We start from the raw sequence: 16,209 nt of genomic DNA on the forward strand, positions 1-16,209 counted from the left end.
TCCATTCACTATCTTAGGTGTGCTTTGAGGAGGACCTGGGACCTCCTTTCTCTCTGGCACAGAGCCAAACATAGCCACAAAAAACTCTGGTGCACTCTCAACATCTTGGCATTTAAACTACTGGAAGACACTTCCTATATTAGAACAGAGCGAAGGGGTTGCAGATGTATCTCAGCTCCCTGCTCACAGCCCTGTGTCTGTGGTAATGGTCAGACCCACGAATAGAGCACAGGTTAGCCCAGGCCTTCCTTATACCTGGTTGTCCAGATTCCACTGCTCTTGGCTTTTGTTTTACAGCTGAGAATGTGGGGGGAGGGAGGCATTAGGGGGGAAGGATGGTTTGGTGCATCCAAACTCTTGTCCATGAGACCCACCTACACTGCCCCTAAGCAGACACACAGCTCACAGCTTTCCTCCGGCCTCGAAAGGGCACAGGCAGGACTCTGACTCTACCTCCCACCCCCAACCCGGCCACCCAGCTCCATGGTAGGATGCTCACTCCACACACACCACCGCCGTCTGTCTGCTACCAACTTCCCTGCACACCTTAGCTTCAAATTCTTCTCTCTGCTTTTGTCCTATGTCAGTGCCATTGCCTGCCTCCGTCTGACTTCCCCAGGATCCCCTGACTGCCCCTGATTGCCCCTGCTGCCCCTGACTGCCCCTGACTGCCCCTGACTGCCCCTGACTGCCCCTGACTGCCCCTGACTGCCCCTGACTGCCCCTGACTGTCCCTGCTGCCCACCACCTGTGCTGTTCAGTAACAGTGTGGGCTGAGCTATGACCCTAGTCTGCTACATCTATTTTATTTTCTTCTGTTTGTTTGTTTGTTTGTTTTATTTTGGTTTTTTGAGACATGTAGTCCAGGCTAGCCTCAAACACCTAATCCTCATGTCTCCAACTCTCAAATGTCAAAATGAAGGTTATATTCAATTTTAATGAATTAATTTTATTTATTAAAAAAATAATTTAGGCTGGGCGTGGTGGCACATGCCTTTAATCCCAGCACTTGGGAGGCAGAGGCGGGCGGATTTCTGAGTTCCAGGCCAGCCTGGTCTACAGAGTGAGTTCTAGGACAGCCAGGGCTATACAGAGAAATCCTGTCTCAAAAAAACCAAAAAAAAAAAAAAAAAGAATTTAAGATAATTTTTATTTAATTTTTAAATTTATTCAATCTTTATGTTCCTTTACCAGAACAAGACTCCAGTGTTCATTTATACTATCTAGTAAATATAGTGATGTATTTACTATTTAGTAAAAACTATTTACTTTTTAGTAAATACAGTCCTGGGTAGAAGTTCCATGCTATCCATCTAGATAGACACTAATTACACTCTGTGTATTAGTAAAATAGTTCATTTGTAAAGTATTATACTTAAGAAAGCTTTGAATTCAGCCAGGCTGTCCTCTGAAAGAGTGGCATTTAATCTTAGCCCAATCTTAACCCAACCCAGTCCTTTGGATCTCATAGCCTCCCCGAAACATTCCCTGCACAATGGCACTGAGCAGCCTGGGCTCTTCATCCAGATCCACACAGTCACATCTGAGGACTTCTGCCATGTACTTAGGACCTAAGAGTCTACTAACGTGAACTTCTTGCTCATCTTGTGGGCCATTTATACTGATGACGAAGACCCACCAAAACTGTCCCATGTACAGCCGGCCTTAAAGCAATGGGTCTGTGTGACCATGGTAGCAGGTACAGTTATTATAACATCTAGGTAATCAAAAGCCATTACAAATGCCATGTTGGGATAAAAAGGCAAGGGTACAACCCCATGGCAACGAACTATGCCTTGTTTCCAAGCCATGAGACATCAGACATGATTCAGATCCCTTACTCAATCCGCATGGCCCTGAGGGCATCCTGCAAAAAAGTGTGTATTAAAAAACTACAAAGTTAGAGGTTGGCTCAGCTGTTAAGAGTACTTGTTGCTCATGCAAAGGACCTGGGTTCAATTCCCAGCGCCTGCATGGCAGCTCAGGACTGCCTGTAATTCCAGTCTCAGAGAATCCAATGCCCTCTTCTGACTCAAAGGCACACATGTAGCATATATACATACATACATACATATGTATAAACATACATACATACATATACACATGCAGGCAAAATATCCATACACATAAACTTATAAAAATAAATCCATCTTTAAAACATTTTTTAAAACATATGAAGTTAGAGAAACAAAGTTTAACATGATGCCTTTATGCAAGTCAAACTTGGAAGATCATTTGTTTGTTTGTTTTTGTTTTTTTAAGACAGGGTTTATCTGTGTGACCCTGGCTGTCCTGGGACTCACTCTATAAAACACACTGGCCTGGAACTCCACCTGCCTCTGTTTCCCAAGTGCTGAGATTAAAAGTGTGTGCACTACCCCCACCAGCAGGTTAGAAGATCGTATTAAATGTCCATTCTGATCAAACTCTTTGTGTATACATTTAGTTTTGCTGTAACAAAGCAACTTGTATATTTTTTTAAAAGATTTATTATTATTATTTATTATATCTAAGTACACTGTAGCTGTCTTCAGATGCACCAGGAAAGGGTGTCAGATCTCATTATGGATGGTTGTGAGTCACTATGTGGTTGCTGGGATTTGAACTCAGGACCTTCGGAAGAGCAGTCAGTGCTCTTAACCACTGAGCCATCTCTCCAGCCCCGAATATTTTTAAAGTTAAAACTGTTATCTTTCCTTTCTAGCAGGAAAAATTTAAATATAAGCATATGAGCATATGTGTGCAGTGCATTCAGAAGACCTCTGGAGCTGGACTTACCAGTGGTGACATGGGTGCTGGGAGCTGAATGTAGGTTCTCTGGAAGAGCAGCCAACCCTCCTAATGTGGAGCCATCTTTCCAGCACAAATTCTTGTCCATTTGTTTTATAATTGAATTTGCTTATTTAATAAACACATAGAGGTCAGAGAACAGTTTGTGAGAGTTGGTGGTCTTCTTCCACTTTGTGGGTCCTGGGGATTGAACTCACGCTGTTAGTCTTGGCAGCAAGTGCCTTTACCCACTGAGCCATCTCACTGGTCCTAGAATGAAGTTGAAAAGAAAAGAAATTGCATGTTTGTATGCTTGGATGTGGGAGGGGGGATGCTGGTACTTACGAGTGGGGGCAACGACCTTAGGTGTTGGTCTTCTGGTACCATTTACCCTTTTCCTTTGAGATAGAGTCTCTCACTGTCTTGGGACTCATCAAGTAGACTACTAGACTGGCTGGCCAGTGAGCCCCCAGGGATCCACCCATCTCAGCCACCCAAGTCCTGGGAGAACAAGCACTCAGCACTTTGTGAGTTCTCAGAATTGAACCTGGGTCTTGGTATATGCAGGTCAAACACTGAATGAGCTTTCTCGCTAACCCTAGAATGAACTTTTAGTTGACAGTTTAAAAAAAAAAAAAAAAGAACGTACATTTGAAAGCTTGAGTGTAACTCAGCCACAGGGTATGTTCCCTGAGAGGCAAGGCTTTGGGTTTGATCCTCTAGTACTGTAAAAGCACGGTGTATCTTGCTAGGGTACCACGTCTTGTCTACACCTGTCCAGAGTGTGAAGCTCAAATCAGGGCAGTGAGTGTACTCATTGCTGAAGCATCGGTTGTTCCTTTGAGGTGAGGCCATTCATCCTACGGCTGTTTGGAAGCATACTGAGTGTTTTCATTGACCACAGTCATCCCAGAACTCACCTACCTACCCTATCTGGGCAACTCTGCACAACATCCGGTCTCTCTCCAGCCCTGCTCCCTCTCCACCTTTTCACCGTTCTACTTCCTACTTCTGAAATCAACTCTTTTTTTTTTTTTTTTTAAACTCCTGGCTTTTAAAACAATAAAGAGAAGTCGGTGAAGTTAATTTTAATACCATACCTTAAACTCACTCTCTCCGAAGCATCATCGTGCCCGTGTGTAATCAGCAGTTAAGGCTGCTGTAGATGACGCTGCCTGTCCTCTTTTTCATGCTCGGTCTTTGGCATCGGGCTGCACGGACACACACAGCACGCCTGATTCAGATGAGCCACGTTTCAAGCCCTCAGCATCCACGGGTGGCCAGTGGCTTCAACAATGAGCAGGCAGCTCTGCTCTCAACCCAGCAGCTGGAATGGGCCTTTACAAAGTAGACCAGAGCGTGTCACGTCTCTGCTGGGGGCACTGCAGTGGCTCTAGTTTCTGAGTCAAAGTCCTTACAAGGTGAACCGTCTTTGTCCAGCTGCCTTTCCTCCGCTCTCTGCTGGGCCTTGGCCTCGCTCCTTCCTGGGGTGCTCTCCTCCCACCCACATCACCCCTGGCCTGCTTCCTGGCTCTCTTCAAGCTCTTACTCCAGAATCACATTCTTAGGATGACCTGTCTGACTCCTTTACTTCCCCTATAGCCCCACCCTCTGTTTCTCTTTCTTTATCCCAGGCCCCACTTTTAATTAATTTCTTTTCCAAGTACTTATTTCAAGTTCTTATACTTGTGATCGGCTGTCTCTGCTATCTTTGTAGCCCTTGTTAAAAATATTAGCTTCAGCAGAGAAAGGACCTTTGTCTGTTTTATGCATTCTCCTATGCCAAGAGTTTGGCACATTAGCAGATATCAACAAATGTTGTTTGTGGTGGTGTGGAGGATGGATGGATGGATGGATGGATGGATGGATGGATGGATGGATGGATAAATGGATAGAGAGTGGTTGTTTGAATGAGAATGGCCCCCATAGGCTTATGTATTTAAATGCTTCATTCCTAGTTAGTGGAACTGTTTGGGAAGTATTAGGAGGTGTGGCTTTGTTGGAGTAGATGTGGTATTCTTGGAGAAGGTGTGGCACTGGGGGTAGGCTTTGAGGTTTCAAAAACCCATGCCAGGTCCTCTCTTTCTCTCTTTGTGTCTGTCTGTGTCTCTGTCTCTTTGTCTCTGTCTCTTTGTCTCTGTCTGTCTCTGTCTCTCTACCTGCTGCCTGTGCCTCTCAGCTACTGCTTCACTGCTATACCTCTCTCTGTTTCCCATGATGATGATCATGGAGTAACCCTCTAAAACTGGAAGCAGGCTTGCAATTAAATGTTTTCTTTTTATGAGTTACCTTGGTCACAGTGTCTCTTCACAGGTATAGAACTAAGATGGACAGATGGATGGATGGATGGATGGATGGATGGGTGGATGGATGATGGATGAATGAATGATTCATGGATGGTTGTGTAAATGGATAGATGATAGATACAAATGTGGAGGAGTGGATGGATGGGTTGATTGATGTGTGGATGTTTGAACAGATGGACGTATAGTTAGATGGGTGAATAGATGTGTGGAGGATGGGCAGAGCCATGTGTAAATGTGTAGGTGTTTGGATGTTTGGATGGATGTTGTACAGATGGATAAATAGATGGAGACCTATTATGTGTCAAAAGGCCATTATTTAAACCATACACACGGGCATGAAGGGAGGCCTGGGAGGCTGGGATCTCAACAGTGTGGGTTTCTAGTTCCACGGCTTGCTTGCAGTGACCTGCTCTCCTGAAGAATCCACTATGCCACATCAGGAGCTGCAGGGAACACAGCTGTCAAGGACACCCCTGGAAGCTCATTTTCTCAGGCCAACTTCTTATGTGGCCTGAGAAGGATTTAAAAGATCTGTGATTTGAAGACAAAATCCCCCCAGCCTGTCCAATTAATGTTCACAGTTCATTGTTTGTAATTGCACATAAAATTAAATAATGAGAAATTATACGAATTCTCTTTGAAGACTCCCCACAAGGAATGGAATCTAAGAAGAAAAGTCCCAAGGCTGGAGAGATGACTCAGAAGTTAAGAGCACTTGTGATTTTTTTCAAAGAGCCCAGGTTCGAATCTCAGCACTCACATGGCAGCCCACAACCTTCTGTAAGTTCAGTTTTAAGATATCAGATACCCCTCTCTTTTTTTTTTTTTTTTATAGATGGTCAGGGGCAACCATGTGGTTGCTAGAAACTGAACTCAGGACCTCTGAAAGAGCAGTCAGTGCTCCTAACCACTAAGCCATGTCACCAGCTCCCTGATGCCTCTTTCTTGCCTCCACAAGTACCAAGTACAAACATAGTAAACATACAAGAATGCAGACAAAACACTCATGAACATTGAGTAAATAAATAAGTCCCATTTTGGCTTTCCAAGGATGGGTCCTCTTAGCAAAGTGTTCTGTGCCCATCCTAAGAAACAATGGCAGGGATCCTATTGCAGAGCCCAAGTTCAGCTCTGTAAATGAACCTGGCCTTGCCAAGCACCTCACACATCCAGCTCCAGGTCTTTTCTGTAGACAGCAGAGGTGGCTCCAGAAACTTGAGGCTCAGAAGGGCTCCATAAGACAGATCCACACCTGGGACTATCTGATCAGGTATCTTGGAGACCATGGGTCCTTTGTCCCACCAGGCTTTAAAGGGTCTCCTGGTGGGCCAACCGATGCCACAGAGACCATGGTGGGAATGTTTATGAAGACCACGCCCCTTTTTCCCATCACCCACTCAGGACACAGAGGTCAATGAAGTACAGAATCACATGTCACAGTGACTTTGAAGTATATTAAAGTGTTAGGTTTTTGATGTAAGAAATGAAGAGACACAGCAATTTTGGGCATTTCTCTCCTTATTTTCATCTCTCTGGATCCAAAGAGGCCCGACTGTAGACTCGAGCTTCATAAAGGTTCCTCCTGTGCCCAGGAACTTCCTGTGACTCAGGCCAGGACTTCCTATCTTTTGACCTCAGTTTCCTTTGTAGCCCCAACATTCCAGGACAATCTGATTTTTGCTGTTCCTGCGACGGAATGCCCTAAAAGGAATGAAAGGGGCCCCAGCCCTTACACTGAACCCTTGAAGACGCACCCTTGCTGGCAGCCTCTCATCACAGGGTCCTTAGGTACTGTTGCCCCTGTACTGGTAGCTCTACAACCCACTCCGAATGTGGGTGCCTTGAGGGTGGCAACATACTCGATGCCACAAGCAGCTACCCCACTGTCCCTCCATACTTCCTGTCTCAGTGCCATAGAGTCTCTTCCTAGCAGCCCTCCTCCTCTCTAGGTGGAAAACCTGGGCTTTCAACAATGACTAAGCTCCTACTGCAAGCAGACCCTAGAGGCAAACAGGTACCGGCTATGCTCTCCTGGAGTGTAGGCCATAGGAATAACCAAGCCCTCAGAAAACAAACAAACAAAAGAAACCAGAGGGTCCCAGACGTGCGTGATAGAGACAGTCCTGAGTGACCAGAGGGGCCACTTAGAGGATGGCCACACCCTTGATGCTAAGGAAATTGAATGGGGGAGGGAGAGCGGTTAGGAGAAGAAATACAAGGCCATCCCCAGGGGGAGGAAACCAAGCTTCCTGCCCAGTCTTTCAGGGACTCAAGCTAAAAGGCCCTGCTTTCTGTCAGGGACAAGGGACAGACCAGAGTGTTGTGAGGGAAGTGATGTAGATCAAGGCTGTCTCCACTGTGAAGTTTGTCCTTTCACTGTCAATACTGTCAACCTGGCTGACCAAGCAAACATGAGGTAGCCACAGAGAGCTGAAGGACACTGATGTGTCTGAGCTTTGGAGCTGCTTAGACAGGAGTCCAAATCCAGGCTTTTCCAGACAGTCACCTGAGTTTCCCAAGTCACCAAGCTCTGTGCCTCAGTTTCCTCCTCTGCAAAGTGATGGAGGCTCTGTCTAATGTCTAGGAAGGCAGCTCAGTGGGAGAGTCCTTGCCTAGAAGTCACAAGGCCCAGTTGCATTCCCAGCACCATGGGGGAGGGGGGGTAGTGTGTGTGTGTGGGGGGAGTTAAGAGCCTGCCCTAACCCAGAGTGTGCTCAGGAAACACCAGCGTAGCCCCTGCCAGCTTGGCTATGCTGTTGCTTCATTGTCAGCAATAGAGAGCTTGTTGGTTGTTTAGAAAAATCCTCCATTGCTGAGCTGTGCCCCAGTCCCAGACATTGCTTTCCTACAGTCCTGGAGAAGAGGAAGTCTGGAGAAGAGGAAGTCTGGAGAAGTGTGTGTGTGTGTGTGTGTGTGTGTGTGTGTGTGTGTGTGTACACATTCAGGTGCTGGTTAAGAACCCTCTCCCTGGCTCTCGGCGCCTCCCTCTGGTGGCAAGAGGAGGCTCTAGTGTCTCCCTCTGCGTGTAAGAGAATGCCCATGAAGGGTTTGGTCCTGGTGTGAAGATCTCACACTCTTATCTGCAAAAATTCCAACACTTGGGAGGCAGTGGCAGGTGGTTCTCTGAGTTCAAGGCCAGCCTGGTCTACAGATGGAGTTCCAGGACATCCAGAAACTCTGTCTCAAAAAAAAAACCAAACCAAACCAATCACTCTCCAAAATACTACCTCTAGAACCAGCCACTCAAACCAGACACCAGATACATTTAATTCTTTGAGGGTAGTGGTGGTATTTGTTTGTTTGCTTGCTTGCTTGTTTTTTTGAGACAAGATTTTTCTGTGTGTCCCTGGCTGTCCTGGAATTCACTCTTTAGACCAGGGTGGCCTCTAACTCAGAGATCCACCTGCCTCTGCCTCCAGAGTGCTGGGATTAAAGGCGTGCGCCACAACCACCAGGTCACATTTAGTTCTTAACTGTTCTCTGTAACAGCGTGGCTCCAGAGAGGATGGCACGGGACCTAGAGATGTCGTACCCTCTCTCCAAGCTCCCTAGCACCCACTTCAGAAAGACAACATGGAGGAGGAGGGGTTAGAGAAAAGGCTGTATATCCCAGCTCATTCAGGGCTTTGCATGGCATTCAGTGATGTGATGGAGTCCATTGCACTCAGTCCCAGCACAGCCACTGTCACGTGACTACCACAATGGCCATCGGTCACTCCCAACTAAAAGAAAAAGCACACCCATAGCACATTCTTGAGATTTGTATGTTCTTCCTCCCTTCTCTCCCTCCCTCCCTCCTTCCCTCCCTCCCTCTCATCTAGTTAGAGCCACAGGACAAAGACAGTCCATTCCCATTAAGCCACTGTAAGAAGAGCAGCTAGGCACACCTAACAACCAGTAGCCACCAACCCTTTGCCTCCCAGTCAGTGACATGAGAAAATGATAGAATCTGTGATAAGATTGGCCATTTTCCTTGATTTGCCAGTGGCTACTTTGGGGGCAGTTATTAAAAGCAAACAACTGATGTTTGGGTACCCACTGCACTAGTATTCAACAGGAGGCAAACCCCTCTGTGCATGGAGGTCTCCTCTTTTGCTTAATGCTGGTAACCAGTCCAGATAGTTAACAGCCATTGTTAGTCTAATGGTGGGTGACACTGGGCGCTAGGACCAGGGACAAGTATACACTTTCAGAGAACAGAAGAAGGGTCTAATCATGTGGAGTACTGAGCCGGACTCAGACCTGACCCAAGTTCGAGGGAGAACTAAGCTGGTCAAACCTAGGTGAGAGACATCAGGACGGGATGAGCCAAGGCCTGGAGCCTGACCATTTCTACTGTGGCTAGCAGGGTTGCTGGAATAGAGTGGGTGAGCAGAAGCAGCCCTAAAGACCAGACTAGGAATCTAGAATCTTCTCTACTCTGGCTCTTGTCTTCCTCAGGAGGGCTTCTAAATCTTATGGTATTAAGGAGAAAGCGCCTGGTGGCCTTCGCTAAATCTTTGGCTGTGCCCCCCTTTCTCCCGCAGAACTCCAGCCTCCCTTCCCTCTGGTAATCTCTACAGCTCACTCATAAATTATGAGCGCATTCATTTGCATGTCAGAAGCTCGGCCAAGAAATTAGATAAAATTGATCCACCGCAATTTATTCTCTCTATTTTTCCAAGAAATGGCCTCCCTCCCATGTTTTATTCATGGAGACACCAGCTCTCTCTTTTATCTCCAACCCCAGTAACATTTTCAATTTACTCAATTTATAGCTGCAAGACGCCCTTGGGCTGGGCAGGAGGGAGGCCACCCAGGAAGGTCCGCTGCGCCCTGGGGCTCACCCAGCCTGAGTCGTCTCAGCCAGGCGGAGCGCTGGAGCGGGATACAAGCTGGTTCCAGCAAGATCTCACAGGCCCTAAGCTCAGAAGCTTTCCTGGGGAGCCTGCAAAGATGGAACTGCACAGTGAGCGCCCTGGGCTCCCTGAAGAGCTGAGCCGGGTGGGGGGTGGGGGATGTCCTGTTTCTGCTGGATCTGGGAGCTCAAACAACTGCTCCTCTGGGCACCTTCAGCCTGATACTGGGTCACTGACACCTGTCACTGGTGAGAGGCAGAGAAACACATGCCTGTCAGCCCTCAGGCCTATCATTTCACCTGGAGAAAGTTCTTTTCCACCTGCAGGTTGAGGGTACTTCTTGTCTGGAAGGAGTAGAGGTTTGATTTAATTGGTCTTTTTATACCTGGAATCACCTGCCTTCCCTGAGAGATACAGTGTCTAGCAAGTCACAGCCACAAGGCTGCTGGTGATGTCAGCTCCCTCTGTCCAACACGGAGATGCCTGGTATGTGTCTGACAACCCACCGTTGGGTTGTCTCCCAGCCTTTGAATGGTAAATGCATGGCTGTTCGAGCTGAAGGTTTGTCAACGTGAGGCACCAGTGCTTGGTGGGAACTGTGGCAAACAGAAGGACCCCTTTAGGAAAAGTGATCAAGAGAAACCATTTCAGGCCACATTGCCAGAACTTCTAAAAACCACTATGAGCTGGGAATAAAGCCCAAGCACATTTCACTCTGGTCCATCATTCCCTTACCAAAGATATCTGGGAAGGAGAGGCTACATCTCAGCTGTCTGGTGACAACACCCAGCTTGGAGTATACTACAGGCTTATAATGGTATGGGCCTTGAATGGCCTCGGCACCCATTTGATAAAGGCTTGGTCTGCAGCCCATAGAGCTACAGGGAAGCAGTGGACACTTTAGGAGACAGGGTCTAGTTGTGATAAGTTCCATAGCTGACCTTGAAGGAGCCGTGAGAACCCTGGTCCCTTCTTCTCCAGTGTTGCTTTCTGTCCACCATTAAGGAGCAGCCTCTCCAGTAACATGCTTCAGCTCTGACACGCTGTACGTCCGAAAGCCAGCAGGAACGGGACTAAGCAGTTATGGAGTGACGCTGACGTGATGACGGAAAGCTAACAGTGTCCTTGTGTGTGCAGACATGGTTTCTCTGTGTAGCCCTGGCTGTCCTGGAACTCTGATCACAGTGGCATGAGCTCTGGCAGCTATTTGAGAACATGTAGAGAGCTTGGGAATGAAAACCAATGTTGTGGTTGGTAGAAAAAAAGAAGAAGGCGGCTGGTAACGGGTGGTGGTAGAGTTACCTTCTAATGCTCAGCTGCCTGCATCCGAACTCATTCTAGAAAAAAAAAAAAAGATGTAAACTGTAGCCTCTTTAATACAGTTTTTGTACATCTTTAGTCCCAGCTCTATGGAGGCAGGGGCAGGTGGATCTCAGTGAGTTTGAGACCTATAGAGTTCCAGGACAGCCAAGGCTACACAGAGAAACCCTGTTTAAAAAAAAAAAAAAGACAGTTTTTGAGTTTTCTGTTATATGCTGTTACTGACGTAAACCTAGCACAAGTACAGAATATGACTGCTCACCACTACCACCACCTCCATCTTTTAAGTTTGGGGAAAATCCAGTTCATGTCAGCTATTCTTTAGATGTCCTGGGAGCTTCTGGGTTCCCAGTTTACAAAAGGTTGAAGGAAGCCATTGGCCTCTGTGGGATGTTGTCAGCCTAGTGTGGTAGAGGTACCTACATGGAGGCAGGAGAATGCACCCAGTGGTTCTGGGTGGTTCTGATGCTGCAAAAATGTCGAGACCGTCTTTGCACGCCATGGCCCCAAAGCCTAGGACAAAGGCATTAAGTAAACCCTAGCCATGCAGAGCCATCAGTCTCTTTCAAAGGACAGACTGCAGCTCCCGAGTCTGCATATCATCAGAGCACTATAGGGCCAAGCCCTGTTTCAGAACCCCACTGGAGCATACCAGAGCCCCCCCCCCCAGCCTGGCTCCTAAAGGCCCTGTGGTGGCAAAGCTTCCTCAGGTCTAGAGTGGGAGAGGAAGAGGTTTATCACATCACTCTCAGAAACACGGTGGAGGGCCCAGGCATGCAGGCAGAGCAAGTGGCTCAGACCCAGAGTGTCAGAGGGTTCTGCCACATCTCACCATCCACTTCCCAGCTGGGGGGCTCTGAGGAATGAAAGACCCAGTTCTTTTACTATCTATCTTTCCATCCATTCGTCCATCCATCTTCCTACCTACCTACTTACCTACCTACCTATCCATCCATCTACTATCTATCTATCTATCTATCTATCCATCCATCCATCCATCCATCCATCCATCTATCTATCCATCCATCCATCCATCTATCTATCTATCTATCTATCTATCTACCTACCTACCTATCTCTGAGACATTGTTTATCTGTGTAGCCCTAGCTGCCCTGGAACTCGCTCTGGAGACCAGGCTGGCTTTGAACTCAGAGATTCACCTGCTTCTGCCTCCCTCTGGAGTGCTGGGATTAAAGACGTGCACCCTACTGCCTGGCAAGACCCAGTTCTTAAAAGTTTATAGAAGCTCTCTGTTTCTGAACAACCAAAAGCATCAAAGTAGGACAGCCCTGAGCTAGGTGAGGTCAGTGACTCTCATATACTCGGGGAGCAGATTCTTTTTTAAAAAAAAATTAATTTTTTCTTTTTGTGTATAGGTATATGTGGTTGTCGTTATGTAAGCATATATGCTCCATATGCATGAAGGACCATGGATCAGAAAAGGGCACCAGATCCTCTAGGACTGGAGTTACATATAGTCATGAGCTACCATGTGGATGCTGGGAACCGAGCCTGGGTTCTCAGGAAGAACAGTCACTGTCCTCAACCCCTAAGCCATCTTTCCAGTCTCAGGGAGCAGGCTTTTCAATCCTCTCACCTACTCTGTAGTAGACTGGAGTAGTGGCTCCCACTCCTCACCGCTGCCCTCCAACTCATGCCCGTGCTGGTGAGGCACGCACACTGGTCCCAGCTGCAAACCTTGCTCTGACTCACATGTATTGGAACATGGATGTAGGCAGAGGCTAGCCCCAGGTATGCACATCTGGGTCTGAACTTCGTGCCTCCACTATCATTCCCGGAACCTGGAGTAGGAGAAGAAACACCCAGGACAAGCCAGAACCAACTTAGATCAGCTGACTCCAAGCACGGGAGCCATGCCTCTGAATCTCCCTTCTCGTGTATATAATATTCACATCAATTCTCAGAGACTTTCAAGCATACATACATACATACATACACATATACATACAATATGTTTTGATCATATTCACTCGCATTCTTCCCCTTAATGCCAACAATAATCACCCCCACCCTTCCCAATATTTCTCTAACAACTTGTGCTGCCCATATACTCATGGCTGTGGAGTAATCTTTGGATTGTGATTGACCTACCTACAAGAGACCACACCCTTAGAGAAAATTGATTCTCCCTCCCTTGGTAGCCACAAGCTGGGAATAACTCCTCAGCTAGGGGCGGGGGGCTCATGAGCTTTTTCGCCCAGGATAGAATGTCAACTTGAACTTGTGCTGACCACCACAGCTACTATGAGTTCATAGTGCCGTGCTCCTGTCTTGTCCAGGAGACTATTTTACCTTGTCCTTCTCGACTCTGGGCCTTATAGTCTTCCCGCCCGCCCACCCGCCTTTTGCCACGATCCGTGACATTTCTAACTAAATGCTGTATGTTACACAGTGTTACTGTGGCCTTACACAACCAGTACACATCCCCAAGCAAAGACATGGACGTGAACCTTCAGCTAGCCATCCTCATAGCTCTAAGCAACCACGTGGAGCCATGACTGAAGGCACAAAGCACAAGGCAGCATTTCTAATGTGGGCCTTTCTATCAGCACACAGGAAAGGCTCGACGACAATTCTTCTTTCGAGGGCAGACTCCTCAGCCAGCACCTGGTCTCACACTTATGCTTAGTAGCCCTTGGCAACAGGGAGAGCCAGCATGATTCAAGCATCAAAAACCCCTTGGGGGAGGGCAAGTAGGTTGGGGTGAGGCCTAAACAAGGGCAGAGTTTATGTGAGGGGTGGATGGCTGTGGAACAGTTAGCAACATGAGCCCCAGGTGGTACTTGGGTAACCAGTTCTTTCTGTCAGGTAGAAGGACACATGTTCTGCCATCTTCCCAGGTCAAAATAAAAAACAGATGTCAAACAGCTGAAGTCCATCAAATGCTGGTTTTACTCTGAAGTGGCTCCATTATCTCCTCCCTTTGTGCTTTGTTTTGGGTTTTCTTGCCTGTGCTGGAATTAAACCCAGGGCCTTGTGTGAGTTCTTAACCTGGAGCTGCCAACCCAACCCTCTCTGCTGTTCTTGTTTGTTTAATTTATTTTGTGAGTGTTTGTGTGTGCATGTATGCAGGTGTGTTCCCAGAGATTACACTCAGGTGTTTGCAACACATGCATTTACCCACTGAGCCATCCTACCAACCCCCAACTCTGCTAGTTCTTAATGGGCACTAGAAATCTCATCAGCAGCCTCCCCATTGTCTCCCAGTCCTCAAAGGAGAGGGCTTTTATAGCCTGCGGTCTCATTGAGTTGGGTTCTGTGTTACTTGTATCATTCTCAGGCAGGTGGATTTCTGTCTGTGGTGAGTTCTAGGCCACTCAGGAGTTACAACTGGAGCTACAGACAGTTGTGAGCTGCCAGCTGGGGGCTGGGGACTGAATCCAGGTCTTCTGCAAGAGTAGTAAGTGCTCTTAACTACTGAGCCATATCCCCAGCCCCAGCCCCAGCCCCAGCCCCAGCCCCAGCCCAGCCCCAGCCCCAGCCCCAGCCCCAGCCCCAGCCCAGCCCCGCCCCAGCCCCAGCCCCAGCCCCAGCCCCAGCCCCAGCCCCAGCCCCAGCCCCGCCCCAGCCCCAGCCCCAGCCCCAGCCCCAGCCCCACCCCAGCCCCAGCCCAGCCCCAGCCCCAGCCCCAGCCCCAGCCCCACCCCAGCCCAGCCCCAGCCCCAGCCCCAGCCCCAGCCCCAGCCCCACCCCAGCCCCAGCCCCAGCCCCAGCCCCAGCCCCAGCCCCACCCCAGCCCCAGCCCCAGCCCCAGCCCCACCCCAGCCCCAGCCCCAGCCCCAGCCCCAGCCCCACCCCACCCCACCCCCAGGCCACGGAACTGTTTGATGCCATAGTGATACCCTGTTCATATAAAATGAAATTTATGCTTTCAATCCCAGCACTCAAGAGGCAGAAGCAGGTAGATCTCTGTGAGTTTGGGGCCAGTCTAATCTATAAAGTTTCAGGATAGCTAGGGCTACACAGAGAAATGCTATCTTGAAAAACCAATGATGATGATGATAATGCTGAAACTTAAGGTTGATTTTGGCCCACCATTTCAGAAGGATTGAAGTCCACCATAATGCAGAAGGCATGACAAAGCTTGTGGTGGCAGAAGTGTGTGGTGTGGCTTCTCACACAGTAGTCAACCAACTCTGGAGATCACAGACTAGAACTCTGAGTCTGTATAACTTTTAGAGTCCTGACCCTAGCGACCCTCACTAATCAGTTCCCACTTCCTGGAGTTTCCACAGCTGTAAAAACTTGCACCAGCAACTGGAGAGCAAACTTTCAAAGCACAGGGGCTATGGGAGACATCGCAGAGTCAAAACAGGACATGTTCTGCTGTAGTTGGTTCAACAGGGGCCCAACCAGGCTACCCCACTATCTATGGTTCAGATGAATAGATGAACCTTCTGTGTCAATCATCTGCAGAAGCGTGGGGACTAGGATGGAGTCAGGATCTGGCCAGCTCTGGCTGATGGCATAGATCTACAGCTGTGAGGTGGACAGCACCTGCTCAAAAGAAAAGACAAGCCCCTGGGAGTCTGGGCATGCTGGCATCCACCTCAGTAACTATGGCATCAAGCAGTTCTGTGGCCAGAAGAGGGCTGGAGAGCTGCTTCAGTGGCTAAGAGCACTTACTGCTCTTGCAGAAGTCTTGGATTCAGTTCCCAGCACCCACTGGCAGCTCACAACTGTCAGTAACTCCAATTTCAGAGGATCTGGTGCCCTCTTCTGGCATCTCAAGAGCACTGCATATACGGGGATCTTTGGGTCTCAGCCACACCTACCTACAGTGCAGAAAATTCAGAAGACAGACGTTTCTTCATAGCAATGTCAGCAGAGATGTTCTCCTAGGGTAAGAGTAATGTGACGCACATCTGCCGTCTCAGCACTCAGGAGGCTGAGGCAGGAGGATTAACAGTTCTGGACCAGCCTCAGTTACATGGTCTTGTCTAAAATAAATAAAT

The sequence above is a fragment of the Mus musculus genome, chromosome 8 (genome assembly GCF_000001635.26).
Source record: "Mus musculus strain C57BL/6J chromosome 8, GRCm38.p6 C57BL/6J".
NCBI lineage: Eukaryota > Metazoa > Chordata > Mammalia > Rodentia > Muridae > Mus > Mus musculus.